Genomic DNA, 10,484 nt, shown 5'->3' with positions numbered 1-10,484 from the left:
CATCTTAGAAGTCACAGGATCCTTTTGGGACAAAACAGCTCCTGCACCAATCTCAGAAGCGTCTACCTCCACTTGAAATGGAAGTGAGATATCAGGTTGCCGTAGAACTGGAGCTGAAGTAAATCTCCACTTAAGCTCCTGAAATGCTGAGACAGCCTCAGGAGACCAATTCAGCACATCAGCTCCCTTCTTGGTCAGATCAGTCAGTGGTTTGACAATACTAGAAAAATTTCTATAAATTTACAATAGAAATTAGCAAAACCCAAAAACTTCTGGAGAGCCTTCAAAGAAGTAGGCTGAACCCATTCATAAATGGCCTGTACCTTGGCCGGGTCCATTTCAATAGTCGATGGAGACAAGACAAATCCCAAAAATGAAATCCTCTGTACACCAAAGAGGCATTTCGATCCCTTAACAAACAGGGAATTCTCCCTCAAAATCCGGAACACAGTCCGAACATGTTCCACATGGGAATCCCAATCACTAGAAAAGATCAAAATATCATCCAGATAGATGATCAAAAACTTATCTACAAAGTCTCGAAAAATAACATTCATAAAGGACTGGAAGACAGAAGGGGCATTGGAGAGCCCAAAAGGCATCACCAGGTACTCAAAATGTCCCTCCGGAGTATTAAACGCCATCTTCCATTCATCCCCGTGCTTGATGCGAATAAGATTATACGCCCCCTGAGGTCAAGCTTAGTAAACCAGCAGGCACTCTTAACTCTGGAAAATAAATCAGACATCAGAGGTAACGGGTACTGATATTTAACCGTAATCTTGTTAACTGAACGATAATCAATACACGGTCTTAATGAACCATCTTTCTTGGCCACAAAAAAAACCCAGCACCCAAAGGCGACGAGGATGGTCTAATATGACCCTTCTCCAACGACTCCTTAATATAAGATCGCATAGCATCATGTTCGGGTACAGATAAGTTGAAAAGCCGACCCTTGGGAAATTTACACCCAGGCATCAACTCAATTGCACAGTCATGACTTCTATGAGGAGGCAAAGACGCAGACTTACTCTCACTAAATACATCAGAGAAATCAGCCAGATAATCAGGAATATCATGAGACTGAGGAGAGGTGGAGAAAACAGGAGCGTCCCTAAGAACACACTGATAACCCCAACTCACCACAGACACAGATCTCCAATCCAAAACTGGGTTATGAGTTTGCAACCAGGGGAAACCCAGAACAATAGTATCATGTAAATTATGCAGAACCAAAAATTTACAATTTTCTTGGTGGTCTGGGGCAACTCGCATTATCACCTGGGTCCAAAACTGAGGTTTATTCTCTGCCAAAGGAGTGGCATCAATACCCCTCAAAGGAATAGGCGTCTGAAGAGGCGTCATAGACAAGCCACAACGTTTAGCAAAGTCCAAATCCATCAGATTCAGAGCTGCTCCTGAATCCACAAAAGCCTTAGTGGAAAATGTGGACAAGGAGCAGATCAAAGTAATTGCCAAAAGGAACTGAGGTTATACACTGCCCACAGCAAATGTGTGTGCAAAACGTTTCTCTTGTTTGGGGCAGACAGAAATAGTATGAGAGGCGTCTCCACAGAAAAAACACAGCTTCTTACGCCTTCTAAACTCCTGACGTTGCGCCCTAGACAACACCCCATCACATTGCATAGGTTCAGACATTTGTTCAGAAAGTGGCAGCGCCTCCCGTGTAGTCTTACGTTCACGTAAACATCGATCAACTTGAATGGCTAATGACATAGAGCCATCCAGACCAGAGGGAACAGGAAATCCCACCATAACATCCTTTACGGTCTCTGATAAACCTTTCCGAAAGAGAGCTGCCAGTGCACTATCATTCCATGTAGTAAGGACCGCCCACTTTCTGAATCTTTGACAGTATAACTCTGCAGGATCCTGACCCTGGCTGAATGCCTACAGGGTTCTCTCAGCTTGATCAATGGCATTACGTTCATCATACAACAACCCCAGTGCCTGAAAAAATGCATCCACATTTGTCAGAACAGGATTTTCAGGTGTCAGAGAAAACGCCCAATCCTGGGGATCGCCGCGCATCAAGGAGATGACAATTTTAACCTGCTGCACAGAGCTCCCCGATGAGTTAGGCTTCAAAGCAAGAAATATTTTACAAATATTCTTAAAATTCAGAAATTTAGACCGATCCCCAGAAAACACATCAGGAGTAGGGATCTTGGGTTCAGCAACATGTGACTGAATGAGGTAGGTAGAAATTCCCTGCACTTCAGCAGCAAGTTGCTCCACATGATCAGACAATTGCTTAATCTCCATTAGGAAAAAAAAAATCCTCCTACGGCCCCAGAGAAAAAGAGGAAAAAATATTTAAAAAAAAAAAAATTCTGTCACTTTTTTACTTTCCCTTTTTTTTCTTTCCCTTTTTTTCCTTAAACAATTCCTTCCTGCTTTTGAGTACCCTAGAATCTGCGTTATGGCTGGTGATTCTGTTATGATGAGTCACCGAAGAGGAAAAAAGCAAAACACACTAAGTCTCAGAAAACCAGAGAGTTTGGTAACTATGCAGACTGCAGAGCCCTGATCTTAACACACAACTAGAAACAGTCGTTGAGCGTGCCTACGGTGGTCCTGGACGCCTCGTCACAACCGGAGAGCTAAATAAGCCTAAAGTAAGAAAAGAGGAAAACTAACTCCCCAGAGCAGACCCGAAAGGAAAAACAGCCCCCCACATTTATTGACGGTGAAGCAAGTTGAAAACACAAACAAAGGCAGAAAAATAGGCTGAGCAAACGATGGGGCCAAACTAACTTGAAAGGATAGGACAGGAAAGATACTGTCTGCAATCTGCCAAAAAACCCTACCAATAATAATGTCCAAAGCTTCTGGTAACAAAATTAACCCTGAAGTCACTAGACTTCTCCCACTATATCAGCACTCTGGAATATTCTAAGGCTGGTTTCACACTTGCGTTTTTTTGCGCTGGATTTTAGCGCTTAAAAATGCATGCGTTTTTTTTCCTATATTTTGCATGGGATGCGCTTATGTGCGCATACACATGCGTTTGTATGCGTTTTTCTGCGCATGCGTTTTTTTGTGGTGTGCGCTCGGATGCACAAAATGCATCCTGTTGCATTTTTTGGGCGTCCGACTTGCCTCAAAAAAACGCATGCGCGCGCAATGCGTTTTTTTTACAGCAAGACACCCATTATAAGTCTATGGGTGCGCATATGTGCGCATTGCCATGCTCATGTATGCGGGTTTTTTTGCGCATGCGTTTTTTTGTTGACCATTAGTTAGACAATGGAATTTAGGGGTTTGGGTTATAGTTAGGGTTAGTTAAGGGGGTTTAGGGTTAGTGTTAGGGTTTGGGTTAGGGTTAGTATGGTTTGGTTAAGGGTTAGGGTTTAGGGTTAGTTAGGGTTTAGGGTTAGGGTTTGGGTAGGGTTTGGTTAAGGGTTAGGGTTAAGGTTAGGGTTAGTATGGTTTGGTTAAGGGTTAGGGTTAGGGTCAGGGTTAGGGTTAGGGTATGGTTTGGTTAAGGGTTAGGGTCAGGGTTAGGGTCAGGGTTAGGTTTAGGGTTAGTAAAGTCATGGTTTGGGTTAGTGTGAGGGGCCAACTAATTTTGGAAAAAAACGCAAACGCGGTAAAAACGCACTAAAAACGCATGCAAACGCATAAAAACGCTGTGTTTTTTTCATGCATGCTCATAAAAATGCTTGAAAAAAAGCAGCATTTGTATGCGTTGTTTCCATGCGCTTTTTTGCGGGAAAAACGCGCTGCAAAAAAAAGCAAGTGTGAAAGTAGCCTAAGACAGAGCAAAAAGAGGCCAATCTAATAAAGGACAAAAAGGCAAATTGGCAAATACAGATAAATAAGAGTGGAAATTCAGCACAGCCCAGCCGGGCTGGCTGACCACACAAAAACTGAGTTGACCAACAAGAGCAAGTGTGAACATTAGCAAAAAACAAACTTAACTTGAGATGACTGGAGCAGAGCTGAAGTCCAAGACCAGAGAAACAGACTGAATCACCAGCAACAGGATAGGGCGTTGGCTGTCTTATATCCAGTCTGATACTCCAGAGATCCAATCACTATCCTCCTCGCCAGATGGCAGACCATTAACCTAACCTCACTACCTCCTGTCACTACCAGAGGGAGAACGGAAGGAGAACTCCCAGCTGGTGGAGCAGAAAATGAGCTCATAACAGTGGGCCCCATCATTTGCTCAGTCTATTTTTCTGCCTGTGTTTGTGTTTTCATCTTGTCTCACTGACAATATATGTTTGGGGGCTATCTATTCCTTTGGGGTCTGCTCCGGGGCAGTTTAGATTTCCCCTTTCTTGCTTTAGGCTTAGTTAGCTCTCCGGCTGTGCTGAGATGTCTAGGATCATCGTAGGTATGCTCCACGGCTACTGCTAGTTGTGTGGACAGGATCAGGGGTCTGCAATCCACTTAGTTACCAACCTCTCTGGTTTTCTGTGGCTTAGCCTGGGCCTGCTATCCTCCTCGGTGACCCATTCATAACACCGTCCCTTCTTTTGCCCTCAATCTACAAAAACTCTTGTGCATGCCCTCATCATCTCTCGCCTTGATTACTGCAACACCCTCCTCTGTGGCCTCCCCACCAATTCTCTTGCACCACTTCAGTCTGTCCTCAACTCTGCTGCCTGACTAATCCACCTCTCTCCTCGCTACTCCCATTTCTCACCTCTGCCGATCCCTCCACTGGCTCCCAATTACCCAACGAATCCAGTTCAAACTATTAACACTGACCTACAAAGCCATCCACAACCTGTCCCCTCCCTATATCTCTGAACTAATTTCCCAATATCTTCCCTCATGTAATCTTCGATCCTCCCATGACCTTTTACTCTCCTCTACACTTATTGGTTCTTCACACAACCGCCTCCAAGCTTTCTCCTGAATTTCCCCATCCTCTGGAATTCCACGCCTCAACATATCCAATTTTCCACCACCCTCGGATCCTTCAGAGGGAACCTGAAAACCAATCTCTTCAGGAAAGCTTGCACCCTGCAATAACCATTCTGCAGCCTCACCACCACCCGAGCTGCCGCCTCACCACCACCAGAGCTGCTGCACCCCTGACCTTCTGTCTCTTTCCCATTATCCCATAGAATGTAAGTCCGCAAGGACAGGGTCCTCTCCCCTCTGAACCAGTCTGTCATTGTAAATTTGTTTACTGTAAGCGATATCTATAACTTTGTATGTAACCGCTTTCTCATGTACATCACCATGGATTTAATGGCGCTATGTAAATAAATAATAATAATATTGTTGGCAAATCTGCATCATAGTATACTTCTTCCACTTTCACAAAGTGTGCTGTTCCTTTTTTCCACTACACGACTTTGTTCAGGGTTGTATGTTATAGTAGTTGTCTGGTTCCTTCTTTCCGCGACACCATTTTGTTCAGGGTTGTATGGTACTGGTGTCTGAAACACAAATACATGTTCCTTAACATGCTTTGTGACTCTTTACTTGTATATTCAGTTCCATTACCTGCACTCAGAATTTTTGGCATTCTCCCAAATACTTCAGCGAGATATATTTCAAGCTTCTCTGGAACTTCATCTTTGCTGTGAAGCATATAAACAACTGTATATCTTGAATAATCATCAATAAATGTGTGAAAATATCTCTTCTTTCCAGGAGTTTGAGTACTCATTGGACCACAAACATCTGTGTGTATTAAGTCCAGAAGATGTTCTGACTTTGCCCTTGCTATTCTTAGTAAAGGACTTTTCTTGACATTTTCCCTTTTAGACAGCTAGTACATTTAATTTTCTGATTACACAGATTGACAGTCATACCATCAGTAAGTTGTTTTTGAACTAACTTTCTTCTTGCTTCTGGGTTTTTATGTGCTAACCACCTGTGCCATACATGGATGCAATTCTTGTGCCATTCATGTTTAGCAGTTGTGACAGTCATATGTGAGGGTCACTATGTGTCCCCTAGGATGCACTCAGAAGCGTATTAGATCTGCTGGAGTGCCTTGTGAGTCACAAGGCAGAATAAAAGTAAAAAGTAAGTAAGTTTGAACCTTGTCAACTTATTTTTGACCAAGGAGCTTGTTCAGGAAAACCCGATATGGGCTTTTATTTTTGAAACGGACTGCAGGAAGGTAGTGGGGTCCGGTTCGTTTCATCCAGCCAAGATTATATAAGTGGCCCATGGCCACAGAGTGGAGTGAAGGAAAAAAAAACCCTGCAGGAAGAGTTTGGGTGTGTCAGTTTTAGTCTTGCAAGGAGACAGAGCAGTTGGTCTGCAAAGCACTCCCTATGTGAGGCAACACAGGGCCAAGTGGAGCCAAAAGGTCTGGCACCCCCTGCATACATGGCAGTGCAGTCGCTCATGGCAACCGGTCCCGGACTGTCTTTTGTTTTTCTGGCTGCTTGGATCACTGCCTCATCACTGCACAGCGTGGACACCACTGCATTACACAGTGTATACACCATGCATTTTAGGTTTTTCATTCTAGTTGTCCAGACTCTTCAGTCAGCCTTTAGGTGACCTGATTTCTTGCAGACAAAACACTCGTGTGCTTCCTTCAAACAATTTTTATTTTTTAGTAGATCTTGGATTTTTAAAGTGGATTCTGCTTTGGATTACCCACTGCTGCTTACACTTTCTGTCTTTCGCTTATTCGCATGTACAAGCTTTCCTTTGACATACTCCAATGTAAGCTCATAATCTGGGTGCTCATCTAGTGCAGTTACAAGTGTGTCATAGCATTATGGTAAAAACATGCAAGACACAAGTCGCGGAGACACCATCACATGTTTCTCAACGCAAGAAATGACTAGCCAGGTCTTTCCCCGGGAAGGAGCAACCACGGGAAGGGCAGTCTCCAATGAAGGAAACCACCTATGCCAAAACATGGCATCCATCCACAGACAGCTGTTTCGGGGTATTGCCCCTCATCAGTGTGGAGTAGGAAACTGGCTAGTAGGAGCAATGCCTAGTAAAAGATTGTGAAAAATGAGGATGAATGAACTCATGGAGATCAACATCCAACACTGTGGAGACACTATCACATGTTTCTCAACGCAGTGATTCTAGAGCAATGCCTCCATCCCTTATGTTGATCTCCATGAGTTCATTCATCCTCATTTTTCATAGCATTATGGTAGACCACTTATTAGTAGTACAGCAACATGGAAATCCTTTAGATCTTCCCTAATGCCCCGCAGGCGCCAGATAATTTCTAGAGTATTTCTTATGTAATCCTGCATATCTTTGCCCTTATTTAACTTTCACATTAAATAGAGATTATTGCCGAGATTTATCTTTTCATGCACTTCTTGCAGCTTTTCCCACATTTCCTTTGCAGTTTCACGTTTACAAATATGCACAATCTGATCATTATTATCTATACTGAGGGCAATAGTACTTTGCGCTTTTTGATCCTTCTCTACCCAGTCTTCTGGTAATGGGTCAGGTCTAGACTCCTGTGTGTATTTTCATATACGTTCTCTTATCAGCCAAATCTTTACATTGAATTTACAGGATTGGTAGATCTAGTTAATCAGATTCGGCACTATGAACTTCACAGAGTTGCTGCTCGTGGCTATATTTGCTTCTTTTTCTTGTACACTGTTGTTCTCTCTCATCTGGTCTGTTCTCCATGTCTTTGGGTTTCTGGTTTTTGTGTCTTTGGGTCAATAACCTGTTGGCAGCAGATTAATATCTGTACTGTCCAGCCGTTCAACAGTGAAAATATATTTAGTCAGGAAAAAATTTAACACAGATTCCAACTAGTGTTTCTTATAGCTCAAGATCTCGACATCTTGTATGCAAGCTTGCAAAGTGAAAGTACTTCAGCTACACACAGAGTGAGAAAAGGAACTTACTGTTTTCTTTTTTTATTATTTCTTTTTTTAACAGCGCTTTACTGGCAATATAACATTATTGCTGGAGACAGAAACTCATGCACTATTAAACAGTAGTTTATGTAGAATATACAATAATAAGCATTATTCCTAAAAGCACCTATGCTGAAATTGAAGTGATTAAGAGAAGATTAGCTGGCCCCTGTGCAAGGATGACACTCAAAATCATGAAGCTTTCCATATTTTTTGTCTGCATGTGTATTGCATGTTCTCCCTTTGCCTGTAACTTCACTTTTAATATGTGTTCTGCCTTCCTGCACTTGTGATGCTGTGTGGATTCCAGCATACGGCTAAACCCTTCATCCACTCTCAGTAAAAAGACTGTATGGGTGCTTAAGTCTATGTTTATTGAGATGACGATGAACTTAGTAACGGGGAACAACAATGATGGATGATAACGGCTGACATAGTGGATGAAATCAGATGATATAGTGGAAGAAATAGGGTAAAAACTACAAAGAACAGACAGTATATCAGTACTGGCAGATAACAGAGACAACAGCATGATACAAAGTGCTATTACATCAGTAACAGACAATAATATGGGGTGCTATTGCATCAGTAACAGGAGCATTACAGAGGTTGAACAATAGAGCACACAATGCAGTCAAGAGGGACATCTAAGGCAAACTTAGAATGTCAGCACTGCACTACCTTAAACAGAGTTGCATCTATCCAAATGCAGTGCAAAGAACATTACAACTAGCTGGAAAATACATTGCACAATATACCTCTCTCATAAGAATGGCTCAGTAGCACAGATACATTGCACAAACGCATAACTGTATTAAACCCTCACCGGAATACACTTGACAAAAGCAGTGATTTATAGGGAGAGCCAAAAACAAGTGTGTGAATAACTCAGAGATCCGGGAAGAAAATGGCTACAAGTTTCCTAACCCGGGAAAACTGAAGGGGCGGTTCTCATCAGAACAAGCTATTAAAGGGAGAGGATCAAAAATCCAAGAACAGAAAAAAGAAGACAACTATGACATCTAATGGCCATAGCTGGAACAGCACTTATATATTACTTGCTGCACATAAATGGGCAGAACAATATGACATAATAAAAAAGAGTTTTCACCATATTTGGAGAGTGCCCCTGGAAATCTTTTACACTTGATATGAATATTTGGAATACTTTCTCATTGGTTGAGTATATCCTCACTCACCCACCTAGTATACTACCAACAAGTATCTATACAATTGATACTCTCTGAAATGTTGATTGTTGATGATATATTGGTTTATTATGCTACTGTTTTTATGTTATAAAATGTTGAATATCCTATTTGGGTACCTTGCAATTTGTGTAGAATATAAAATCATGGCTAAAAGTATTGGCACTCTTGAAATTGATTTACAAAATGAAGTATTTCTCCCAGAAAATTATTGCAATTAAACATGTTTTGCTGTACACATATTTATTTCCTTTGTGTGTATTGGAACAACACAAACAAATCAGAGAAAAAAGGCAAATGGGACATAATTTCACACAAAACCCCCAAAATTGGCCTGACAAAATTGTTTGCACCCTCAATTTAATATTTGGTTCCACACCCTTTGGAATACATAACTGCAATCAATCACTTCCTGTATCCATCAAAAACCTTCTGACAGCTCTAAAACTGGAATTTTGGACCATTCTTCTGTTGCAAACTGCTCCGGATGTCTCATATTTGAAGGGTGCCTTCTCCCAACAGAAATTTTAAGATCTCTTCACAGGTGTTCAATGGGATTTAGATATGGACTCATTGCTGGCTTCCATCCATTTCTGGGTGCACATTGTCCTGCTGGAAGACCCATGACATATGTAGCAAATCCAGCTTTCTGACACTGAGCACTACATTACGACTCAAAATCTTCTGGTAATCTTCAGATTTCATGATGCGTTGCACACACTCAAGGCACCCAGTGCGAGAGGAAGCAAAACAATCCGGAAATATATTTGAATTGCTGTCTTATTTGACTGTAGGTACTGTGTTCTTTTCTTAATAGGTCTTATTCCATTTTCCGTAAGAATTATTAAAATGTGCCTTACCAAAAAGCTGTATCTTGGTCTCTTCTTTCCACAAGATGCTTTCCCAAACGTATTTTAGCTTACTCACGTATATTTTGGTAAATGTACATTTTAAGCCTATTTTTGTCAGTCTAGCTTTTTTATGTCTCTGTGTCAGCAGTTGGGCCCTCATGGGTCTCCTGCCATAGCGCTTCATTTCATTCAAATGTCGATGGATAGTTCATGCTGACACTGTTGCACCCTGAGCCTGCCAGACAGCTTGAATTTCTTTGGAACCTATTTGGGACTGCTTATCAACATGCAAGCTTTCATCAATTTTTCTCTGTCATCCAACCCTTTCAGCCATGACTGTAAGTGTGATATGTACTACTCTATATACCACACATTTGCAGCATTTCTGGCCTTACATCTCATGCTGTGCACCTAAATTAACAGGATTCTTGAGCATCTCTGCTTCATTGTGCTAGTAGGTTGTAACCAAATCTTGTTCTGTCCTGTAACTTTTGATACATAAGCATAAATTTGCTACTTGGATATTTCCAGTTAGCAGGGTAAATTCACTGCAGACTGCATAGGAT

The 10,484-nt window shown here is 41.8% G+C and overlaps 1 non-coding gene across 1 annotated transcript; it reads left to right on the top strand.

Moving 5' to 3' along the window:
• Nucleotides 1-7,967: 7,967 nt before the first annotated feature.
• Nucleotides 7,968-8,073, top strand: LOC141063237 (U6 spliceosomal RNA). The gene has a single exon (XR_012224847.1). It is a non-coding gene; the product is annotated as a U6 spliceosomal RNA (small nuclear RNA).
• The last annotated feature ends 2,411 nt before the right edge of the window (nt 8,074-10,484 follow it).

This window comes from Dendrobates tinctorius, unplaced genomic scaffold (assembly GCF_039654945.1).
Source record: "Dendrobates tinctorius isolate UK_male_01 unplaced genomic scaffold, ASM3965494v1 ptg000246l, whole genome shotgun sequence".
In the NCBI taxonomy this organism is placed as follows: domain Eukaryota; kingdom Metazoa; phylum Chordata; class Amphibia; order Anura; family Dendrobatidae; genus Dendrobates; species Dendrobates tinctorius.
The sequence above is the reverse complement of the archived record's forward strand: the minus strand, read 5'-3'. Positions and strand labels throughout refer to the sequence as shown.